Source organism: Hyperolius riggenbachi, chromosome 3 (assembly GCF_040937935.1).
Source record: "Hyperolius riggenbachi isolate aHypRig1 chromosome 3, aHypRig1.pri, whole genome shotgun sequence".
NCBI lineage: Eukaryota > Metazoa > Chordata > Amphibia > Anura > Hyperoliidae > Hyperolius > Hyperolius riggenbachi.
In genome coordinates, this window is record NC_090648.1 from 295638516 (window position 1) to 295664349 (window position 25834).

Here is a 25834-nt window from a genome sequence, read left to right on the forward strand (position 1 = left end):
CATTGTACTACTTCTCCCGAGTATGGCGATACCACATGTGTGGCACTTTTTTGCACCCTAACTGCGCTAAAGGGCCCAAAGTCCAATGAGTACCTTTAGGATTTCACGGGTCATTTTTGAGAAATTTCGTTTCAAGACTACTCCTCACGGTTTAGGGCCCCTAAAATGCCAGGGCAGTATAGGAACCCCACAAATGACCCCATTTTAGAAAGAAGACACCCCAAGGTATTCCGTTAGTAGTATGGCGAGTTCATAGAAGATTTTATTTTTTGTCACAAGTTAGCGGAAATTGATTTTAATTGTGTTTTTTCACAAAGTGTCATTTTCCGCTAACTTTTGACAAAAAATAAAATCTTCTATGAACTCACCATACTCCTAATGGAATACCTTGGGGTGTCTTCTTTCTAAAATAGGGTCATTTGTGGGGTTCCTATACTGCCCTGGCATTTTAGGGGCCCTAAACCGTGAGGAGTAGTCTTGAAACGAAATTTCTCAAAATGACCTGTGAAATCCTAAAGGTACTCATTGGACTTTGGACCCTTTAGCGCAGTTAGGGTGCAAAAAAGTGCCACACATGTGGTATCGCCGTACTCAGGAGAAGTAGTATAATGTGTTTTGTGGTGTATTTTTACACATACCCATGCTGAGTGGGAGAAAGATCTCTGTAAATGGACAATTGTGTGTAAAAAAAATTAACAAATTGTCATTTACAGAGATATTTCTCCCACCCAGCATGGGTATGTGTAAAAATACACCCCAAAACACATTATACTACTTCTCCTGAGTACGGCAATACCACATGTGTGGCACTTTTTTGCAGCCTAACTGCGCTAAGGGGTCCAAAGTCCAATGAGCACCTTTAGGCTTTACAGGGGTGCTTACAATTTAGCACCCCCCAAAATGTCAGGACAGTAAACACACCCCACAAATGACCCCATTTTGGAAAGTAGACCCTTCAAGGTATTCAGAGAGGGGCATGGTGAGTCCGTGGCAGATTTCATTTTTTTATGTCGCAAGTTAGAAGAAATGGAAACTTTTTTTTTTTTTTTTTTTTCTCACAAAGTGTCATTTTCCGCTTACTTGTGACAAAAAATAATATCTTCTATGAACTCACTATGCCTCTCAGTGAATACTTTGGGATGTCTTCTTTCCAAAATGGGGTCATTTGGGGGGTATTTATACTATCCTGGAATTCTAGCCCCTCATGAAACATGACAGGGGGTCAGAAAAGTCAGAGATGCTTGAAAATGGGAAAATTCACTTTTTGCACCATAGTTTGTAAACGCTATAACTTTTACCCAAACCAATAAATATACACTGAATGGGTTTTTTTTTTTTATCAAAAACATGTTTGTCCACATTTTTCGCGCTGCATGTATACAGAAATTTTACTTTATTTGAAAAATGTCAGCACAGAAAGTTAAAAAAAAATCATTTTTTTGCCAAAATTCATGTCTTTTTTGATGAATATAATAAAAAGTAAAAATCGCAGGAGCAATCAAATAGCACCAAAAGAAAGCTTTATTAGTGACAAGAAAAGGAGCCAAAATTCATTTAGGTGGTAGGTTGTATGAGCGAGCAATAAACCGTGAAAGCTGCAGTGGTCTGAATGGAAAAAAAGTGGCCGGTCCTTAAGGGGTAGAAAGCCCTAGGTCCTCAAGTGGTTAACATTTGGTGCTCGGGCCTTTTCCTATGCAGCCCCTACTCTATGGAACTCGCTTCCACAATCAGTACGAGAGGCTCCTTCTTTGGACAGTTTTAAAAAAAGGCTAAAAACTCACCTCTTTTCCCTAGCCTTTGAGACTGCATAATGCAGGGTCACAGCGCTTTGAGTCCACAGGGAGAAAAGCGCTATATAAATATTATTGTTATTGTTATTGTTGTTCTTCATGCTCTACAGAGAGTGACTTCTTAGCCCGAGTAAGGTCGGGTATAATCTCCACACCTGCCATTAAAGTGGTTGCCTTAGAGGAACAGCAATGTATATTTCCTTGTTTGATCTACTGCAGCCTAACCTACTACACTATCCCTTCCTTTTTGTCACTCTAAACCTATAGCTTTATATTGCTGTATATTGGCATGTAGCCCCACTCTCCCCGAGTCTTATCCTAGGTTGTTTATCATGCAGAATTTTCCTCCCAAAGCATTCTGGGAGACCAGCTACGTTTTTGTACTGGCTTTAGAACTGTCAGTAAAGGAACATTCTGCAGAGATCCCTTGCCAGTGCTAATGATGTTGCCGTCTGTGGTTAATCTCAGAATGTAAATCAGGGACAGAAAAGATTTTACAGTGTGCAAACATGAATATTGTAAAAAATAAAAACAAAAAAAAACAAGCAATTTATCATGTTATTATGGTTATTGCTCTCCTTTAAAGAGTATGGGGGGGGGGGGGGGGCGGGGGCAGATGGGACACAGAGGCATCTAAACGCCAACAGGGGGCATTCCTGTAGGTCTTCCCCAGCACACGAACACTGATGGCGCCGGACTCGGACGCCTCGGCCACAGGGCTCCGGCCTTTTTTGCTCTTTTAAATGAAAATCTCTCCTCCACTCACCTCTTGCTGAGGTAGGAGGCGGGGGACATGGGCACTGCTGGTCCGGCTCTGCACTAGCCACGGATCGCGAGATACGATGGACGGCGATAGGATCAGCTGTTCGGGGGCCCACGTGCAGGCATGGAGAGGCAGAGGCAGTACTGTGCTCTGCTGATCTGCTGCCGGTGCCCCCGGACCATCGACCATCTGCGATACCACCCAGGTCCCCCCTAGCCTACCAGGGGGGAATTAGGGACACAGAAGAGCTTCTCCGCAGCGCTCGATCATCAGCACATGTCGGGACACAGAAGAGCTTCTCCGCAGCGCTTGATCATCATCGCATGACGGCGGCGGCATGCCAGCTGATCGGGCGGCCACCCACGTGCCCTGATCTGTACTCCACCACGCTGGCCCTGACGCCATCCATTTCGGCTCTCGGAAGGACCGAGCTGCTGCTCCAGCCTCACAGGATGCTGCCCCCTGCAGCCGCTCTGGCACTCAGTGTCAGGCAGGACCACACTAGCAGCTCTCCACCGCTGCTGCCGTGGCCTGGACCAGCGTCTGATCCCCGATTGTGGCCCGACTGCTGCCCCGAGCTAGCTCCTCCAGCCACCGCAACTACAGGAGGCCCCAGAGACCCCACACCTAAGCAGGCTCTCTGGAGAGCTGCTGTCCCAGAGCTCAGTGTCCACATGGTGCGGGTCGTATGGACTACTGTACCCCCGCTACCCAGGACGCCACCAGCACTGCAGGATAGGCCTGAACGATTTTAGGAAAAAATTGAATTGAGCGATTTCTGTCCAAAATTACGATTTCGATTTGATTCACGATTTCCTTCAAATCAAGCTTTGCCCCCCCCCCCCCTTTGTGCCTGTCTGTTCCCCCTCTGTCCCCGTCTCTCATTGTGCCCCCTTTGCCTCTTCATGCCTTCTCTGGGTCTCTCTCTTGCCTCCTTTGTGTCTCTGTGCCCACTCTGTTTCTCTCTGTGCACCCTCTGTGTCTCCTGTGTCTCTCTCTGTGCCCACGCTGTCTCTCTCTGTGCCTCCTCTGTTCCCCAAGTTGCAAGTTCTTCAAGCTTCCTCTTGTGGAAATGACGTGATCGCGATATATTCGCCGCTTTGACGATTCTGAAATTGTGATCTTGGTGATCGCGATTTCGATTTAAATTCGATTTATCTTTCAGGCCTACTGCAGGAGCACCCATCCTCCGCAGCCAGGGAATGACAAGGCTGCAGGATCCCCCCTCCACCACGTGGGCCGCTGCCTAGGAGTCCAGGACGCCAGACCAGGGCATAGGGGACATTTCATGTGCACAAAAGGCCCTACCACCGCCGCTTCCTGTTGGGCCTCCCACATGACAGAGATCCTCAGCTGAGCTCGAAGAGAGGGTCTCCACCAACCGCAGCCCCCAGCCTGCTCGGTCACCCGGTGTCTACCTCACCCACTGTTGAGGACCGTGCCAGCCTGCTCCACCACCCAGCTCTGAAGACCAGTTGCCCACCTTCCTACATCGGGGAACCGGACCACAGGGATGGACTGTTGGACTGATTGTCGGTACTAGGGGTGTTTCTCAATCTGCAGCCCTAAAAGGCCTCTGCCTCTGTCTCCCTCCTCTTGCTTTTGCCACTTCTCCTTCTTCCTCAGTCTCTCTTTAGCTATCCCTTCTCTCTTTCTCTATCCACTCTTTTTCAGGACACACTGCGGGGCATCTGGAACTGCTGTGGAGCGAGCGAGCGCCGTCGATAGTTGGCAGGCTGCTCCCCTCACACAGCACTCCAGACTTCTCCACGCGTCCTTTTCACTATGGTTATGTGCATTATGTATATATAGGTAGATGTTTACTGTGTATACTGTACCTGATTGTATGTGTTGGATTGCATGTATGTGTTGTACCATCTCCGACCCTGTATGAGCCAAAAATAATTCTGGGTACAACCCCCGTTGTACTTGGCGAAATAAATCTGATTCTGATCCTGAATGGTCAGCTCTGCCTCTCCACGCTGCTTCCTGTGCCGCACCTGAGACACACAGAGCAGCTCTTCCAGCGCCCGAAATGAGAAGACTGCAGGCCATGAGAGCGACAAGGATTGTTACTACCTGATCCGCACAGCCCTACGGATCAGGTAACATTTTTTATTTAGTTTAAATCCCCACCCTAGGTTCCCTTTAAATCTCCATAGTGGTCCTAGTAACAGGAAATGAAATAAATTCTCTTCAGTTAGAACACAGATGTCAATAAAAACCCTTAAATGTTTTTACCCTCTTTCACTCTGTTCAAAGTTAAAATATTACTAGATCAGATACACTTCCTACTGCTGCACAATAAACACCTCATGCAGTAGAATCCTGCCTATATAGTAAAGTCCTGGGAAACCGGAACTCAGTGCAACTGGGACTCTCAACTAACCGAAACTTACAGGGACCATGGATCAGTCTCTCTCTCTCTCACACTAATGCAGAGCAGTGCACTTCATACAGCTGCTGGCTGTTCTGCTGCATCTTCTGTGGGCTTCCCATTCAGCAGAACAGCCATCAGCTGTAAGAAGTAGAGAGGACAGGAGCTCTGGTATGTGGTTTCCCACTGCATGCTGCTTTGCATTAGTGGGAGAGAAGGCTCTGTGGGGGTTTAGTGTTACATGGATGTCCACCTGAATTCTCAAGCAACCGGAATTTCACAAATTTGGCAAATCTGCACCTGTGCCGGATAAAAGAGACCCTACTGTATTTTGATAAGAGGAAGGCGAGGCTTGCAAACAGCTACTTACCAGCAAACACCTTTTTAATGCAGGGAGTACACCATACGTTTTTTCGACAGGTAGATGTTTCAATAGATAATTTTTGACATGTCCGATCTTATTTTACTGATCGATTTCTCATAGAAGTGAATGGAAATAGATAAGAAAAGATAAGAGATTCGGCGGAAAATTGAATTGAAAATCGATCGGACGGAAAATCGACCCAAAAAAAAACTCATTTTGTATTCCCAGCATTAAACATCGAGATCAGGATTGCTGGATAACTTAGTGCCCGCAAACATTGCTATTGCCCCATTCTAATTGCACTTAGTGTGAATAGTGTCATTAAAATGCACAGGATGCGCTCTCATTCAGGATAACGTATAAAAATGCACAGCATTATGAAAATGTATACAGTGTGCATGAAGCCTCAGAGCCAAGTTTTATGGATGATTGAGTTTCTAGAAAGTATTACAGAAACTAGTAGTTGAGACAAGTCTTAAGTACACTTAAAACCCACCTCTTTTCCCGAGCCTTTGAGACTGCATAACACAGGTTACAGCGATTTGATTCCCCAGGGAAATAAAAATATTATTGTTTAATGTATTCACCAGGGACAGCAACTAGTTGCAGCGACTAGTCAGTAGTACTATCAACTAGTTGTTGTTATTAGCAACTACCTTCTCTTGGTTCAGTCATCTGTTTGACAGCGCCTCTTTAAAGTAAAGATTCTCTGATTTTGGCTAAAGTTCCACTTAATGCATTCAGACTAAAATACAGATGCTTTAGGCTCAGTTCATGCTATGCTGGACCCAAGCGGAGATGTATTGTATTGGTATTGCATGCGTTCGCTGTACTGTTCCAGGTGCCATTGTGGGGTCCACTGCCATTCCAGAATTAATGGGTGCCATGCATTGGATGAAAGACAAAACAGTTTTTGTCTGGGAAAATTGTATTGCGTCTGATATTTCTGCAGTAAACTTAACACCACAACATACATGCAATATAATAGTTACATTTGCATGAGCCTATAGGACAGCATGGTTAAAATGGCAACTTGCAGATTTGTGATCTGAGCCTGAGACCAATTGTATTCTTAATTATGTAACTTTCAGGTTATCAGTAGGAAGAGGTGAGCTTTACTGCGATTTTGTACTTGTCCCTCAAGGCAGGCTTTATCTTTAAAAGAAATAATGTTTTTTGGCTCAATTTATGTAATCACATTTTGAACTAGAGTAGAACAGTGAGTGTATGCGATTTGACTTCCACGGCTCACAATTTATGTGTTATAGTGGAAATGAAGAATAGAATGCTCATGTAATCTTCTGGAGTACTGTGGCATTAGTACTTATCCATACTGATCCATGTATTATGCACTGCCTCTCAATCCACTTGTATCAATGTTCCATGTATCATCTAGGTCATAGCCAACATATTATGTAGTAGGTATAAGAGACATCAACATGCAGAAGCCAATGAATCATTATGTACATTTGTACAGCATTGTTGCAGTGCAGTGTAGCATGCTTTCCATCCTGAGGCTTGTTGGGATAGTTTATTGTGCCTGCTTATGGTCAATGGCAATGTGCAATAGGTGGAACTGACCATACTGTATCTGCAGCACCGCAGGGAAAGAAAAACAACTTAAAAAAAGGGGAGGCTACAACCTAGCTCCCCTTAATGTAATGGGCTTATTGGCTAATACAAATATTTACATTTTGTTAGGTCAGTCAGTCAGGTAATATGCATATTATGTTCATAGCAACACCTTCCTCCCACTGCCCCCATTGTTCTCTATGGGGGGTTGAGTAGCCATACCTCCCATAGGGAACAATGAAGGGTGGTTGGCAGCATGCACCATGCTCATTCACAGAAACACTGTGGAAGGAATACTGGACCAGAAGACATCAGAACACAGGGGGAAGCACACATATGAGGGACTTTGGTTACAACTGAATGTGAAGGTATTTTTGGAGGGAGAGGTATGTTTTTATTGTTGGGTAAGAAGGGCTGTACAAAATGGCCTGGAAAAAGATCTACCTATCCGCTTTAAAGAGACTCTGTAACAAAATTTTGAGCCTTATTTCTTCTGTCCTATAAGTTCCTGTGCCTGTTCTAATGTGCTCTGGCATACTGCAGCCTTTCCTACTTGCACTGTCTCTGTAATAAATATTATCTCCTTTCCTCTGTCGTGTCTGTCGGGATGTGTGGAATGTGCAGCGCTGCTTGTCATTGGCAGAAGCTTTACACACCCCCTCCAAGCTCTGCATGAGTCACACAGTAAGCTAGTTCTCAGCCTATGATACTCTGGAAGCCAGTCTTTTGTTTGTAAACACTGCCTAAAACTGTTAATTACAAACCAGGATTGCAGCAGGGAGTGGCAGAAACAGAACAGAGTGGCCCAGGAGAACATAAGGAATAGAATGGTATGCTTTTTATTGTAAGAATTTTAGAGTACAGATTCTGTTTAATTATCAAGCACTAGATAAGAACACTGGAGCATCATACATAATCTAGACAGGCTTTGGCCAAGTTATTTGGGATTGTGAACACTTTGTTCTTTTACTGATGGAAGCTGTTAGCTCCTGCGCCACCTGTCATCCCTCCTCCCCTCTCCCTTGAACAGTATATAATGCTGGGCTATAGCTCTTGCTCCTACTTGTTGCCCTAATGGTCAGTGCACAACTGTTGTGTGCAATCATTGAGCATGTGTATGCACCTTTGCTTGGCATCTCTAATTTTATAGACTTGTTCATGGCCTTTTCTTTAGCTCACAATTACATGTACTTATGTATATCTATAGAATAGAGGAGAGGGTTACAAAATAAAGTTTTAAGTAGAATTTTCTATTGAAACAGGACTATTGTAAATCTGGGCTGTATGAAAAAATGTATTATCAGAGAGTATCTTAATTGCAAAGCAATTAATGCAGAGCTGTCATGATGGGAGCGCGTGAATGTCTCTGTTAGCCTCCATTGGTCATTGAAGTCATTCATCACACTGTAAGAACCAACAGGACGTAACTTATCCTCTCACATAGAGCAAAAGCTGTGGCAGGCAAATCAAGCATGCTAGCCAAGATCAATTAGCCCTGCAGTTGGGTTAATAATTGATAGCCCACTGATTTACCTATCACATCTACTGTTTCTGTGTGATCAGATATTTGCATAGATGAGCTGGGTGAAATGTTGGCGAGTGCTGCTGTTGTGTCACTCCAGAAGCTGAAGGGAATGGCTTTCATGAAGGTGAGATTAAGGGCTCCCATTAAAATATAACAAGCTCCAGATCACTGTTCACTAGTGATCTGTGCTGGGAAACTGCGTGCTTATAGTCCACCTCATTGTTCTACAGTGACAGGAGGAAATGGCTAGCTGTTTGCTAGCAGCTTGTTACTAGTAACCCACTGCTAAAAATGTCTACTCTTAATGGGATGCTGCCATTACACATCACAGCATCTACATTGCAGGTGTGCCATACTCCCTAGCAACATGTAAGGGTTTGATGCTTAGTACTAGCAAAGGTTTGGTAGGTAAGGGTCATACATACTTAAGAACTTTAATCACCCAAAATTATTCTTCATTATTACTTTTGGTGGTGTACAGGCAGGGGCGTAACTAGAAATCACTGGGCCCCCCTGCGAATATTTGGATGGGGGCCCCCCCATAGGTGCCAAATAATCGTAATAGGGCATCGTTTCACTGTAAATTAATTGTAAAGTGGGCAGCATTTTACCAGACAATCGTAATGTGGGCCAGAAAATCGTAATGTGGGCAGAGTTCACCAGAAAATCGTAATGTGGGCCAGAAAATCATAATGTGGGCAGAGTTCACCAGAAAATCGTAATGTGGGCACCAGTCACCAGAAAATTGTAACGTGGGCAGCAGTCACCAGAAAATTGTAACGTGGGCACCAGTCACCATAAAATTGTAACATGGACAGCATTCACCAGACAATCGTAATGTGGTCACTGTGTTCACCAGAATATCGTAATGTGGGCCAGAAAATCGTAATGTGGGCAGAGTTCACCAGAAAATCGTAATGTGGGCACCAGTCACCAGAAAATCGTAACGTGAGCAGCAGTCACCAGAAAATTGTAACGTGGACAGCATTCACCAGACAATCATAACGTGGGCAGTGTTAACCAGAAAATCGTAATGTGGGCCAGAAAATCGTAATGTGGGCAGCATTCACCAGAAAATCGTAACGTGGACAGCATTCACCAGACAATCGTAACGTGGGCAGTGTTCACCAGAAAATCGTAATGTGGGCCAGAAAATTGTAATGTGGGCAGAGTTCACCAGAAAATCGCAATGTGGGCAGCAGTCACCAGAAAATCGTAATGTGGGCCAGAAAATCCTAATGTGGGCAGCAGTCACCAGAATATCGTAATGTGGGCAGCAGTCACCAGAAAATCCTAATGTGGGCAGCAGTCACCAGAAAATTCTAATGAGGGCAGCAGTCACCAGAAAATCGCAATGTGGGCAGCACTCACCAGAAAATCGCAATGTGGGCAGCAGTCACCAGAAGATCGTAATGTGGGCAGCAGTCACCAGAAAATCGCAATGTGGGCAGCAGTCACCAGAAAATCGCAATGTGGGCAGCAGTCACCAGAAAATCGCAATGTGGGCAGCAGTCACCAGAAAATCGCAATGTGGGCAGCAGACACCAGAAAATCCTAATGTGGCCAGCAGTCACCAGAAAATCGCAATGTGGGCAGCAGTCACCAGAAAATCGCAATGTGGGCAGCAGACACCAGAAAATCGTAATGTAGGCAGCAGACACCAGAAAATCGCAATGTGGGCAGCAGTGACCAGAAAATCGTAATGTGGGCAGCAGACACCAGAAAATCCTAATGTGGGCAGCAGTCACCAGAAAATCGCAATGTGGGCAGCAGTGACCAGAAAATCGTAATGTGGGCAGCAGACACCAGAAAATCGCAATGTGGGCAGCAGACACCTGAAAATCGCAATGTGGGCAGCAGCAGACACCTGAAAATCGCAATGTGGGCAGCAGCAGACACCTGAAAATCACAATGTGGGCAGCAGACACCTGAAAATCGTAATGTGGGCAGCAGACACCTGAAAATCGTAATGTGGGCAGCAGACACCTGAAAATCGTAATGTGGGCAGCAGACACCTGAAAATCGTAATATGGGCAGCAGACACCTGAAAATCGCAATGTGGGCAGCAGTGACCAGAAAATCGTAATGTGGGCAGCAGACACCTGAAAATCGCAATGTGGGCAGCAGACACCAGAAAATCGTAATGTGGGCAGCAGACACCAGAAAATCGCAATGTGGGCAGCAGACACCTGAAAATCGCAATGTGGGCAGCAGACACCTGAAAATCGCAATGTGGGCAGCAGACACCTGAAAATCGTAATGTGGGCAGCAGACACCTGAAAATCGTAATGTGGGCAGCAGGCACCAGAAAATCGCAATGTGGGCAGCAGACACCTGAAAATCGCAATGTGGGCAGCAGACACCTGAAAATCGTAATGTGGGCAGCAGACACCAGAAAATCGCAATGTGGGCAGCAGTGACCAGAAAATCGCAATGTGGGCAGCAGACACCTGAAAATCGTAATGTGGGCAGCAGACACCTGAAAATCGTAATGTGGGCAGCAGACACCTGAAAATCGTAATGTGGGCAGCAGACACCTGAAAATCGTAATGTGGGCAGCAGACACCTGAAAATCGTAATGTGGGCAGCAGACACCTGAAAATCGCAATGTGGGCAGCAGTGACCAGAAAATCGTAATGTGGGCAGCAGACACCTGAAAATCGCAATGTGGGCAGCAGACACCAGAAAATCGTAATGTGGGCAGCAGACACCAGAAAATCGCAATGTGGGCAGCAGACACCTGAAAATCGCAATGTGGGCAGCAGACACCTGAAAATCGCAATGTGGGCAGCAGACACCTGAAAATCGTAATGTGGGCAGCAGACACCTGAAAATCGTAATGTGGGCAGCAGGCACCAGAAAATCGCAATGTGGGCAGCAGACACCTGAAAATCGCAATGTGGGCAGCAGACACCTGAAAATCGTAATGTGGGCAGCAGACACCAGAAAATCGCAATGTGGGCAGCAGTGACCAGAAAATCGCAATGTGGGCAGCAGACACCTGAAAATCGTAATGTGGGCAGCAGACACCAGAAAATCACAATGTGGGCAGCAGACACCTGAAAATCGCAATGTGGGCAGCAGACACCTGAAAATCGTAATGTGGGCAGCAGACACCAGAAAATCGCAATGTGGGCAGCAGACACCTGAAAATCGCAATGTGGGCAGCAGACACCTGAAAATCGTAATGTGGGCAGCAGACACCAGAAAATCGCAATGTGGGCAGCAGACACCAGAAAAGGGAAGTTCCCCCCTCTCACTCACCTCGGGGCTCTCCCCTCTGCGCCCCCCTCCAGCTAGTTACCGTCTGTGGGCAGCGGGCCGGGCAGCAGCGGCGGCGGGATACATACCTTCTTCCTTGCGTTCCATCGCCGCCTTCTCGCTCTAGCGGCTGACGTCACTTCCGCTGCTGCCCGCTGCCCACAGACGGTAACTAGCTGGAGGGGAGCGCAGAGGGGAGAGCCCCGAGGTGAGTGAGAGGGGGGAACTTCCCCTCTCCCCGCCGACTGTGGGCAAGGCTTTCCCCTCATGCTGCCACCCCTCCAGCCCCCAAAAAACGGCCCCGAGCGGGCCCCAGGGGGGGGGGGGGGGGCGGTGCCCCCCGCGGGCGCAGGCGCTGCAGGGCCTATTGCTACGCCCCTGTGTACAGGTGTCCCCCAATGTCAGTGTTGTACCTGTCAGCAATTGTTCAAGCCAGAAAAACCTTGGCCAGCACTACTGTAGTTCCATGAGTGGCGTACCTCCAGAGATGTATCTAAGGTATGACACAGCTTTACTTGTGTCATGGGCATCAGATTACTGGGGTGCAACTGTGCTCCACTATGAAAACAGTGTGACCATGAATGCTTTCTTGGCTGAGGAGTATCATAAGAGTAAAGCATTCACTTTTGGTGCAGGAAGTAGGCAGCGTCCTCAGCACTACTATAATCTACTATGGTGTGCGGGGGTGCTTAGATTCAGGGCACTCGTCAATAGATTAGTCTGTATTATGTTTGGATTGGGAAAATGGTAATACGATCTACGATGGGACATCTTACATCAGAAAGGAAGTAGGAGAAGGCAGGGTAGTGTTAGGTGTAGAGCTAGGAAGGTTAGGGGTGTATGGGTAAGAAGGTTATCAGCGGCAGTGATGTTAATGTGGGTGTAGCATTAATAGGAGACGTAGTAGGAGAGTGTTGGGTCTGTCAGGAGTTGGAAGGGTAGTGTTAGGTGTAGCTGGAGTAGTGTTAGGTTTTCCAGGTAGACATAGAAGTTAGTGTGACAGAAGGGATTAGGATGAGTTTAACACAATAAATATAGAATTAATTGTGTAATATCAGTAATAAAAACTCACAACAAACTCATTAGCATCTAGAGTAAATGTATGCTAAGTGAATGTTGTTGCCCTACCCCAGCTAAAGTGACTGCGAGGGGGAGTATAGAGTGAAGAGGTCTGATCTGTTACTTGGGTATTGTCTTTTACTGGGAGTCTTTCTTGGGGTTCTGTCTGATACTGGGGCCTGTCATATGTGGCTTTCTGTCATTCGATTCTGTCTTAGGGTGCTGTATGTTACTTTAACCTCTCATGTGGTATCTGTTACTGCGGTTTGTTATCAGGTGTTGCCTGCTACTTGGATCTGGGGGATGTCATTCTTCTTTTCTAAGCTGGACCTGCCCACGTAGTAAGGATTCAACACAAATGCGCTAGCTTATAGGTTTTGTATACACAAAATACGTATGCTAAGACGCTGTGCAGTATATCCCTCCCGGTTCGCCCTCTCTCTTCACAATTGTAACAACATAAAGAGATAGCGCCACACAGGTGTCACCACAACACAATACAATACAGTCTTTCAGTATATTGCAATCACTGTGTTATGACGTATGGAGCAGTCTCTCTCATAACAAAAGCTGAATGATATGCAGTATCCTTTAAATCTTCAATATGAAGAACCTCCACCACTCCCTTGGTGTTGGTGTTATGAGAGAGACTGCTCCATATGTCATGACACAGTGATTGTGATATAATGAAGGACATTATTGTGTGGTGTTGTGGTGACACCTGTGTGGCGCTACCTCTTTATGCCCACGTAGTACCTATTTGTTCTCCCTCTTCGCTCTCCATAGAACAGGGAATTCTGCTCATTTATTCCTAAACTGTCCCCCAAATTCATCATGAACAGTTGTTTTGGATGACCGCTATCCTGGGTGTGTACTTAGCTTTATGCCTGGTACACAACATGCAATTTCCGGTCAGATTGACGGTCTAATCGATCATTTCTGACAGGTCCGATCTGCTTTCTGAACATTTTTCTGATCGATTTTGTATAGAAGTGATCAAAAAATTGATCGGAAATCAGATTAGACCTGCCGAAAATGATTGATTCGACCGTCTAACTGACGGGAAATTGCATGTTGTGTTCCAGGCATTAGGTTTATAGTAAACCTCTTGGCATAGGAGGTTTCCCATGCTCATATTTGTACAGCAAAGTAGAAATTCCATCTAATCCTAACCCATTTGCCATTTGTATAGGTTGTTCAGATTGTTTAGCCATTCCTAATTTATACTTGACAGCTCTGTTTCTAGGAATGTAGCAAGACAGCAGTTATGACTCTTCCTGCCCACACAGGAAACACAAGCTGCTAAAATGTGTTTATTCAGCCAGCATTAATCATTTAGTGATCTGCTTGTAATTTTCAGACATTATTATTATTATTATTATTATTTAGTATTTATATAGCGCTGACATATTACGCAGCGCTGTACAGAGTATATATATCTTGTCACTAACTGTCCCTCAAAGGAGCTCACAATCTATTCCCTACCATTGCCATATGTCTATATTATGTAGTGTAAGTACTGTAGTCTAGGGCCAATTTTAGGGGGAGCCAATTAACTTATCTGTATGTTTTTGGAATGTGGGAGGAAACCGGAGTGCCCGGAGGAAACCCACGCAGACACGGAGAGAACATACAAACTCTTTGCAGACGGTGCCCTGGCTGGGATTCGAACCAGGGACCCGGCGCTGCAAGGCGAGAGAGCTAACCACTACGCCACCGTGCTGCCCCATGACATGTTATTTACTTCGCTCGGCGACATAGAATTAGAAAGTCTGTTTAAATACTAACCACATATTAGCGGCCTATAAATTTAATATGAACTTAGATTAGCTGTGGCGTGTTCTGAAGCATGCACACACAATGGCGCCTGTGCTCAGCCAGCAAGGGCCTCGTCCTTTATTCACATGTGTTCTAGGAATACAAAAAGCCACTGTACTCTACAAAAAGCCCATTTTAGACGTACACTTGACACAACATTTTTGATGTCTGTACTCAAGACAATGTAATGCTCAAGCACAAGTTGCTGCCTCATGTAACTGCATTGGTATGTTTTAGAAACCTTTGCCATTGATTATACAAGCCTGTCTTAATAGTAAGATGGACATTTATCATTAAACAAAATATTCAATGAAGCTGTCGTGGACAGGCCTAAATTCAAATGTATTTTCCATATTTAGCATTGGTTGACTTCTTATATTACAGTATGTGTTGTCACTCGAACGTTTTTGTAAATGTGGAGTGTTTAACTTTTTTTTTTGTAGTTTTTGCCAGGTCAGTTTGTGATTGTGCAATTCATTTGGGATAGTTCTACCCAAGGCTATGGAGTCGATACAAAAATCATCCATCTCTGACTCCTCAGTTTATGATTCCATTGACTCAGACTCCTCAAATTTGCATATAACAATCTTGTTGATTGAAAGTATGTAATATAAAAGGCATCTCATCACTGCCAACACTTGCCTGGCTTAACAATGAATACCAGCGGCAGCGGTGTGGCTGCTGCACCACACTGTACTGCCAAAGACAGGCTTTCTGGGAATACTGCGTTACTATGAGGTATTCACCTTCTGGCATCTGGCCAAACAGGAAGTGCCGCCCGCTTGCGTTCACTTCCTGTTTCGGGTATACGGAAGTGCACGGAAGGGTATTGTAAAAATTTGCTTCCACGCTTGCATCGCCACACCGCCATCGCCAACATTTTTAAAATATCTGCGTCACCATAGACTTACATGACTTCTGGTCCACCGCTTATCAATACAGATACGCGCGCTAATGTCGTTTATGTATCGCGTTAGATTGAGCACCTCTGGAGCACCACACTGCATCGCAGGCAATATGAAAGCACCCATAGACTTTCATTGCCCTGAGGTAGAAGAGCGGTAAATTGCCGCGATGTACTGCGCCAGTGTGAAAGGGCCTAAGAAATGTTAAAGCTATATTAAGATGGCACTTGAACATAAAAAAGGAGAAAAAGAAAGTAGTATTTAAATTCTCCAAGACCAGAAAGAAATGCTTGGTGTAGTGAATTAGTGTGAGGTGGATATGTTTGTTGATCTAAGATGAGGGGGAGATGTGTGATGAGGTCAGATGGGAGTATGAAGGGCATAGAAAGGGTCAAAACATAATTTCATTGTGAATGTGAGTAATATGATTTAGGCTAAGTTCACATATAAAAAGGTGTCCAGTCAACTGTCAAACTGTTTTTGACAGTTGGCATCAGTTTTGTATGTGTTTCTATGGCTGGGCTCCGCACATAATTCTGTATATTTCCGGTCCGGTCCTGTTCTGTCAGTTTGTACGAGTTTCTATGGCTGTGTTCACACATACTGTAAAAAGGTGTACATTTCCAGTCCTGCCAGTTTTGTATGTGTATCTATGGGTGTGTTCATTCACACATTAAAGGTGTACATTTCCAGTCCAGTCCTGTCAGTTTTGTATGTGTATCTATGGGTGTGTTCACACATAAAAGGTGTACATTTCCAGTCCAGTCCTATCAGTTTTGTATGGATTTCTATGGATATGTTCACACATGAAAGGTGTACATTTCCTTTCCAGTCAGGTAAAACTGACGCAAAACTGACAGGACAGATCCGGACCAGAAATGTACAGATTTATGTATGGCCACCAAGTACAGATGAAATGGTATGATCAGGATATTTTTTTTTCTATGGAAATCAGAGATGGCCAGCTTGTGGTGCTGGCTATGTTATACTGTGGTCACATTTTGTTCCTTACATGCTGTATGGCATTTCAAGGGTTGAGATTCACCATATTTTCTTTGGGTCAATTCACATCCTGTCCAACATCAGATTAATAAATAGATAGAGCTGCAGGATCATATCTTCACTGGCTTTGATTAATTATGGACTGCACATTACTAATGGAAGCTAATGCACAGACAATCTTGCTACTAAAAAGTTCAATGTTGCCCTCTGGCTGAAAGTGAATGATTTTTAATGTCCTTCATGGTACACAGCATTCTGGTGCATCAGATGTACAGTGTGATTGTGTGCTCTAACAACCTTGAAATATAACTGCATGTGATGTAGGTGTTAACATCCCAACTGCCCAGAATGTGCTGCCAACCTATGGTGTGTCCATACAACTTTATTCAAATCATCCAGAAAAACTGATATTGCTCAAATTAAAAATAAAAAAAAAAGCCTGACATACTATTTAAAGCAAACCCCTGCCAGAAATGAATTTGATAACATGATTGTAAGTGTAGAGAAAATGGCGCATATGAAATTATCTTTTTCTCCTGACTTTACTCCTAGGTAATATTTTCACACCTTGTCAATAAAATGGTTTTTAAACCACCAGTAAGCAAGAAAATACACAAAGTAATTATGATAGTACTTTTTTCACTCACTTTTTGAAATTTTTTCCATTGCAAAGTGTTGAAAAATTTAAAATGCAATGTGAAAAATTATCTCCTAGGGGAAAACTCAGGAGAAAAAGTTAATTGTACAGTGGGTTGCAAAAGTATTCGCCCCCCCTTGAAGTTTTCCACATTTTGTCACATTACTGCCACAAACATGAATCAATTTTATTGGAATTCCACATGAAAGACCAACACAAAGTGCTGTACACATGAGAAGTGGAACGAAAATCATACATGATTCCAAACATTTTTTACAAATAAATAACTGCAAAGTGGTGTGTGCATAATTATTCGGCCCCCTTTGATCTTAGTGCAGTCAGTTGCCTATAGACATTGCCTGATGAGTGCTAATGACTAGAGTGCACCTGTGTGTAATCTAATGTCAGTACAAATACAGCTGCTCTGTGAGGGCCTCAGAGGTTGTCTAAGAGAATATTGGGAGCAACAACACCGTGAAGTCCAAAGAACACACAAGACAGGTCAGGGATCAAGTTATGGAGAAATTTAAAGCAGGCTTAGGCTACAAAAAGATTTCCAAAGCCTGGAACGTCCCACGGAGCACTGTTCAAGCGATCATTCAGAAATGGAAAGAGTATGGCACAACTGTAAACCTACCAAGACAAGGCCATCCACCTAAACTCACAGGCCGAACAAGGAGAGCGCTGATCAGAAATGCAGTCAAGAGGCCCATGGTGACTCTGGACGAGCTGCAGAGATCTACAGCTCAGGTGGGAGACTCTGTCTATAGGACAACTATTAGTCATGCACTGTACAAAGTTGGTCTTTATGGAAGAGTGGCAAGAAGAAAGGCATTGTTAACAGAAAGCATAAGAAGTCCCATTTGCAGTTTGTCACAAGCCATGTGGGGGACACAGCAACCATGTGGAAGAAGGTGCTCTGGTCAGATGAGACCAAAATGGAACTTTTTGGCCAAAATGCAATACGCTATGTGTGGCAGAAAACTAACACTGCACATCACTCTGAACACACCATCCCCACTGTCAAATATGGTGGTGGCAGCATCATGCTCAGGGGGTGCATCTCTTCAGCAGGGACAGGGAAGCTGGTCAGAGTTGATAGGAAGATGGATGGAGCCAGATACAGGGCAAACTTGGAAGAAAACCTCTTGGAGACTGCAAAAGACTTGAGACTGGGGCGGAGGTTCACTTTCCAGCAGGACAATGACCCTAAACATAAAGCCAGGGCAACAATGGAATGGTTTAAAACAAAACATATCTATGTGTTAAAATGGCCCAGTCAAAGTCCAGATCAGATCTAAATCCAATCGAGAATCTGTGGCAAGATCTGAAAACTACTGTTCACAAACGCTGTCCATCTAATCTGACTGAGCTGGAGCTGTTTTGCAAAGAAGAATGGGCAAGGATTTCAGTCTCTAGATGTGCAAAGCTGGTAGAGACATACCCTAAAAGACTGGCAGCTGTAATTGCAGCAAAAGGTGGTTCTACAAAGTATTGACTCAGGGGGCCGAATAATTACGCACACCCCACTTTGCAGTTATTTATTTGTAAAAAATGTTTGGAATGATGTATGATTTTCGATCCACTTCTCACATGTACACCACTTTGTGTTGGTTTTTCACGTGGAATTCCAATAAAATTGATTCATGTTTGTGGCAGTAATGTGACAAAATGTGGAAAACTTCAAAGGGGCCGAATACTTTTGCAACCCACTGTATATGGGCCAATGAGTGATAATAAATACAGTATATGCTTACTACAGTATTTTCTGTTTGTGGTCTGTAAAGTTTTTAATGTTTTCATTTTCTCGAGGTGGAACAGGAAGTCTGTGGCTTTGTGTCCCGATTTTGCTTTCCTCGGTGTATGTGAGATTGGTTATAGTTTTTTACTTAAAGCAGTATAAAACCCTGACATAATATTCAATAAAAACATGTTTTCCTACTTTTTATATACCATACTGTTATCATATTTGCTTTTGTGCATAAGTATTATTATTTATTTAGAAATTATACGTTCCCAAAGTACACTTTTTTTGCCCTGAGAGCTGACTTTGCATTTTATTATAACTGCTTTATTCATGTTCTAACCTAAGCAGAACTGCTTTCTAATTGTCTGACTCTGTTCAGCAGAGCCTGCAGTGTCAGAGAAGTGTTTATTTACATTCCTCACGTGATACAATTAAATACAAGATAACATTATCTAAAGTTTGGATGCACCCAGCTGTGCTGGCAGGGAACTTCTAAGGGCTGGTGCACACCAGAGCGGTTCTGGAGCGGTTTTTAAAATGCTTGCAGGGGGAAACCGCTTTGCTAATGAAAGTGAATGGGACGGTGCACACCAGAGCGGGTCGTTTTTTCCACAAACGCAAACTCGGGGGCTGCAGCATTTTTTAGATTTCTGAGGCGTTTCTGCCTCAATGTTAAAGTATAGGAAAATGGAAAACCGCTCTGAAATATGCTAGATCAGAGTGGTTTTTCCAGGCGTTTTTGTTATAGTAGCTGTTCAGTAACAGCTTTACTGTAACAATATTTGAGATCTGCTACACAAAAACACCCCAGAAAACGCTAGGCATGTTTAGAAAACCTGCCTAGAATCGCTCTGAAATCTGCTTCAAAAACCTCTAGCGTTTTGCGGATCTGCTAGAGGTTTTTGATGTGCACTGGGCCTCTGTCCTGTGTGTAACCCTTTGAATGCTGTTCTAGAAAAAAAAATGCTACTTGTCGATAATATGCAGTGTTCTCCCCAGGGCCAATTAAGTGGGCGGGCCGCCCGGCTGGTTTCAGACCCCGCCCAGCTGTCAATCACCCACCCAGCTGCAAAAAAACCCAGGCAGGAGCGCTCCATTGCCTGCTAGCAATCAGCGTCCAGCTCTCGCACAATAGGGAGAGCTGACGCTGTACACTGCAGGAGCTGAGGAGCGCTTCTCTGCCTGTCACCTCACGCTGTCTGGTCTAGTGGAGCAGGGATTGGCTGGGCGGGTTGTAAGGGGCTGCACCATGCATCTAGCTGGAAACTCTGCTCTGTCTCTGCCTCCCGCACTCCAATGAAACAGGCATTATTTTATGCTGGCAGCTCTCTGGCCAATGGAAAGAGAGGCAGCCAAGCAAGCACGCCCACACATCTTTCTCAGCAGCCTGCAGAAGTTATGCGAGGAGAGAGACCATGTGCGTTCCTTCTGCAAACAGGGACAGTCAGTCAGAAGCGACTTCTTCATTCACCATCCCCGCAGACAGCAGATAACAATGCCGTTCAGATAAGGAGCTGCTGGTCTAATCAGCTAGAAGAGGTGATATAACTTCAGAGCTCAGACGTTTGCTTTACTTTTATGTTCAGTTCGGGGGAGGATCGAGCATTACAGGGCATGTAGAGTGACAGGGTGTTTCCGAGGCAGCCTCCTCTGCACTCAGCTCTTTTCTGCTCCGGAGTCCCAAACTTAAAGTTTAAAAAAAAAAAGCAATCTTCTCTCCTGCTGTGTCTGTATCTACCCCCCAGCTTGCATCCTATCAGTAATGCTCCACCTCCCCCTTCAACAATCACTCTGCATGAACAAAGTGGACCTGAACTCTTGCATAGAAGGAAAACGGTGAAATGTACCCTGCATGTATTTATAGAGCCTGGCCTGTCTAATTACCCCTCTTGTCTAATCACAATTTGTAGTTTTTTTTTCCCTGTGTCACCTGACTGCTATAGCAGATAAACTATTTTGAAAGCACAGGAGGTTAACAATGTCTGCTTCCTTGAAAGGAGGAAGTAGAAACAGTGCAGATTTATTGTAGAATTTGTATCAGCTGTAACAATGAAATGTCTTCCATTAAAATGTATTATATTGTTGCTTATCTTTTAGAGAAGAGAGAAAGTTCTGAGTGCTGGTCTGCTTTAAAGTAACCTGAGCACCATAATCTGAAATACTTTCTCCCTAATGCTAGGTACACACGATTAAATTTTCTGACAGATTTACTGTCAGATGGACTATTTCCAACATGTCCAAGTAAACGGAAAATCGATTGAAAATCAGATTAAACATGTTGGAAATAGTCCATCCGACAGTACATCTGTCAGAAAATTGCATCGTGTGTACCTAGCAGGTACATCGGCTCGTCTCCTCATCCTCCCCCTATGCTGTAAGCAGAGTTGCACTTGTCCTGCACTTCCCCGTCGCACGCCACCCGGCTACTTTTTCATGCCACCCGGCTGGAAAAAAATCCTGGGGAGAACACTGATATGCTGTAAATAATCTATTAGAGCAAAGAAGAAATGCTGGGTTTCATTACGCTTTTAATACAGTACAAGATTAAATGGTGTTTTCATGGAGTTATGCTTTTAGTTTTTATTATTGTTAATGTAAACATGTATTGCTCCAAAATATAACAACTATGAGATCAGATGTGTTTGCATTTGGTTTTTGTAGGTGGTTTGTTGTGTATTGGAGCCACAAGTTGTGCTAAAAAGGCATTCTCAACCAGCTTTTCATTTGCATGTAAAACTCTGCATGTCACATTGATGATGACCGAGCAGCTAATTGGTTAAAAGCTGACAATACCGAGTATTTGCATACGAATGTGCCTTACTGTTTGCAGAAAAAGGCTGGCTTGGGAGTGCAAAAGTTTGCCAGTGAAAGTAAATGGAAGGAGCCGTTTTTGTATTCTTTGCAGATGCTACCCAAGTGCAAATATCCTTCCCCAGTGGCACAGATATTTTATTTCTTTTCAGCTAAGCATACAGAGCAGCAGCCCTCCTGTGTTGGGTCATCTCCTCCATCTTTTGTATGGCTGGCCTTGCAGAATATGATCAGGCTTGCAAATTATAATTACTCATTTTCTGCGAGGAAACTCAGTGTCTTTATAACTGAATCATAATCACTCATGCAGTTCAAAAGCAAAGACTGAGGACTTTTCCCAGTTCCTTTGATTTGTTTTCTATATATAACGTTGGAAATAAACTGATATATAAGAAAAGTGAGTTTGAACAGGCTGGATAAACTGGGCACTTAGCATCTCAATAGACAGCAAATTTCTTCTTATTGTTCACCAGTCCCCTTTATGTTCCACATTTCCTTTTCTTTTTCCTTTCTTGCCAGGAAAATGATGACTGAACAACAAGGTATTTCTGTGTGTGCTCAGTAGTACTTGTGATCACGCTATGCTCTCCAAGCAGTAGCAAGAGGCTGAATAGTTATGGGGAAGTAAGAGAAGGACAAGAATAAAAGGCCTCAGCCTGGCTGGGGAATACTGTGGGAGGTCATGAGCTATGAAAGATGTCATGAATCTGAAACCCTCTCCAGTGGGCTAGCTATTCAAACAATGCAGCATACATCACTGGGCCTGATAATATTTCTCATACTTTCTCACACTCTTCCAGGAAAGACATTAAACATTTCCAATCATTGACAGATACCACCGAACAATATATTGTTTTGTTCAGCTTCTGCCCAGAGTCTTTGATTCTTCTTTTAGGGCAGCATTTCTTCTTTATTAAATGATGTATCCTATTATAATAGAAGAGGTATAGAAAGTTGAAGCAGGGCTCTTTGGCGCGCGCCACGTAGCGCCGGCGCTTGGTATTGCTATAGTTCGCCCCCTGCGCACGTGTAATACACGGATCTGGCATTTGTCGGACCCCAAATTACTTTTTCCTCTGCTACAACTCAAGGGGGAAATGGTAATTACAGGCGCCCAGAGTTTACGCAGCAGCAGAGTGAGCCGTTATTTAGGTCTCTGCACCAAACTGATGGGCGCCAATGTGCCATGTATTTATAGAAAGTAGCCCCTGATGTGTTCCAGTTTATTATGTTATGTTAATCAGCCATTAAAGTCCCAGGGTCTGGCAAAGTTTTTCATATGTATTTATTAGAACATTGTTTTGTATAAACACAAAATGGTTTAGTTAAAAAAAAAAGTTGATAGTTCCTCACTTCCTCCTCGGCAACCTCCAGCTACCTGATTACTTCCTGCTCTCCTCTTACAGTGAGTATGAATACATAATAGGATAGCATTCAGTAGAGAGGCCTGGCTTCAGCTGGAGAAGCAATACCCCTACACCATGCTCATGTTACTTAAAGGGAACCTAAACTGAGAGAGATGTGGATTTTTCCTTTTAAGCAATACCAGTTGCCTGGCAGTCCTGCTGATCTCATTAGCTGCAGTATTGGCTGAATAACACACCTGAAACAAGCATGCAGCTAATCCAGTCTGACTTCAGTCAGAGCATCTGATCTGCATGCTTGTTCAGGGACTGTGGCTAAAAGTATTGGAGACACAGGATCAGAAGGAGAGCTAGGCAACTGGTATTATTTTAAAAGGAAAAATCCATATCCTGCTCAGTTAAGGTTCCCTTTAAGCTTGAAATGTTTTAGAAAGCCGCTGTCAGTCACAGGTGGTAGTAGAGGATCTATTACTTCGCTTCTTACAAAAAATTTTAAATCTGTTACGGTCCATATTTTTGTACCATAAGACACTGGTGAGCATAAGATGCACCTAGGTTTAGAGGTCAAGAGTCAGGGGGAAACCAATATATATTACACCTGGGGCATCCATGCTGCAGGGCCTTCTTGTGGAGCTTTTCCCCCAAGCTGACTCTATCTAAGCTACATTAACTCCTGCTGCCGCACCAGCTACAATAGCTACCCTACACTAAACTTTGCGGCCCCACCATCTTAAACTATCCTATCCAGACAGTGTACTCCAAGTCCTCTGACTCCTCCTCTATCTGCAGCTGGGCACTCCAAGTCCTCCATCTGCTCCTCATCCGTCTCCAAAAGGTGTTGATGATGGGAGTTACAGCAACATGATCGGACAGAACATTGTCATGCTCTGTCCTCCATTTTACAGCTCCGTCTTTCTGCTTGTATCTGCTGTATGTCATGGTGGTGCACAGGTTCCAGAGACTCTGAGTTCTCTGTCTATCCCCTGCTCTGAGTCTGCTCTGCAGGTCCTCAGTCTGCCCCCTTCCTCCATCTCCAGACGGTGCTCCAATTTCTCTGTCCTTCCTACTTTCATTGTCTCTGCATGGTGGCACCTGTGCACTATCATGCATAAGCATAAGCATGATAGTGCACAGGTGCCACCATGCAGAGACAATGAAAGTAGGAAGGACAGAGAAATTGGAGCACCGTCTGGAGATGGAGGAAGGGGGCAGACTGAGGACCTGCAGCGCAGACTCAGAGCAGGGGATAGACAGAGAACTCAGAGCACTGGCTGGAGATAGACGAAGGACTCAGAGCATGCTGAACGATAGGTGGTGGTGGGGGAAGGGGAGGCAGACCTGGCATACTTTCGGACGATAAAATGCTCTGACTTTTTCCACACAATTTTGTGGGAGAAAAAGTGCATCTTATGGTCCAAAAATATGATAATTAATTTATAATAATTTTCAATTGAACACATTTGCAAACTATTCCTGAACTAGGATTTTAAAGGATTTTAAAGTGTACTTATATACAAACTGCTTACTTGTTTTGTATGGCAAGTAAGTAGGAAGTTAAAGCATACCTGAAGTTGCTTGTGACATGATGAGATAAATATGGGTACATATAGTACTATATATAGTGTAGTATAGTATATAGTATCTAGTTCCATTAAAGAGAAGATCCAAGCAAAATAAAAAGATCTATCTACCTGGGGATTCCTCCAGCACCTGGCAGCCATCTTGTGCCCTCGCCACAGCTCCACTCCCAGCCGGTGGCCCAGGGGCCCCTTCATTGCAGATGCCGCCCTCGCCAGGTTGGCATCTTCTGCGCCTGTTCGAGTGCACGGCCGCGCCGCTCATGATCGTGCTCACATGGCCTGGAGCATTCTGTGCAGGCGCAGTAGTTCTGTGCCTGCGCAGAAAGCTTCAGGCTTCTTGAGCGTTGTCACGAGCGGCGCTGCCATGCACTCCCGCAGGCGCAGTAAGTGCCAGTTGGCATCTGCAACGGAGGGGGACCCCAAGCCACCGGCTGCGGGAGGAGCTGTGGCGACGGCACAGGACGGCTGCCAAGGGCTGGAGGAAGCACCAGGTAATTAGATCTTTTTTTATTGAACCCGGATCTTCTCTTTAACACCCCTGGTGGTATTCCCGAGCTGAGTTCGGGCTGAGATTCACTTACCCATAACGGTAAGCCCGAGTTCAGCTCAGGCTGGCTCAAAACCGCCGCGCGCGGGACCCAGGAGAAGCCCGCGCGTGGCGGTTTTGATCGGCGCTGACAGCAGGACGCCAGGATCCCCTTAGCTTAATTCTTCTTTTAGGGGTCCCAGGCGGCTAATCAGGGAGGCAGTGTGGCGTGACGTCAGTCGGCATGACGTCATCGAGGGGGGTGGGAAAAAATTAAAGTGGACTCAACTTTATACATCCATATCTGTGTATATATAGGTACCAACCGACGTCTGCCTGGATTTTGACTACCCTCTGCCTGCCTCCTGCACCGACGTCTGCCTGGATTTTGACTTCCTATCCCTGCCGCTTGCACCGAAGTCTGCATGGATTTTGACTACTCTCTGCCTGCCTTATTTGTACAATTTTTTTAGTTTATTCATAAATTTAAAAAATTCAACAATTTTGTGTTCCAGGCTTCTATTTATATGCAGAATGTCTACCAGGCTTTTATTCTGATATATTTTGGTTAAGTTATGACTTAAGAATTGGAGGCCTAAAATTCTTGAAAAAAATGTACCACTTTTGACTCATAATTGCAGACAGAAATGCACCGCCAGGGAGATTAAGGCCCTATTTCCACTGGATGTCCAGCCCATTTCCGAATTGGCACTGCTATCGTTGTGCCATGTGC

The 25834-nt window shown here is 44.5% G+C and overlaps 1 protein-coding gene across 26 annotated transcripts in view; it reads left to right on the top strand.

Moving 5' to 3' along the window:
* Positions 1 to 25834, top strand: part of NRCAM (neuronal cell adhesion molecule) — a 276104-nt gene that overhangs the window by 13638 nt on the left and 236632 nt on the right. The gene's annotated exons all lie outside the window — the stretch shown is intronic.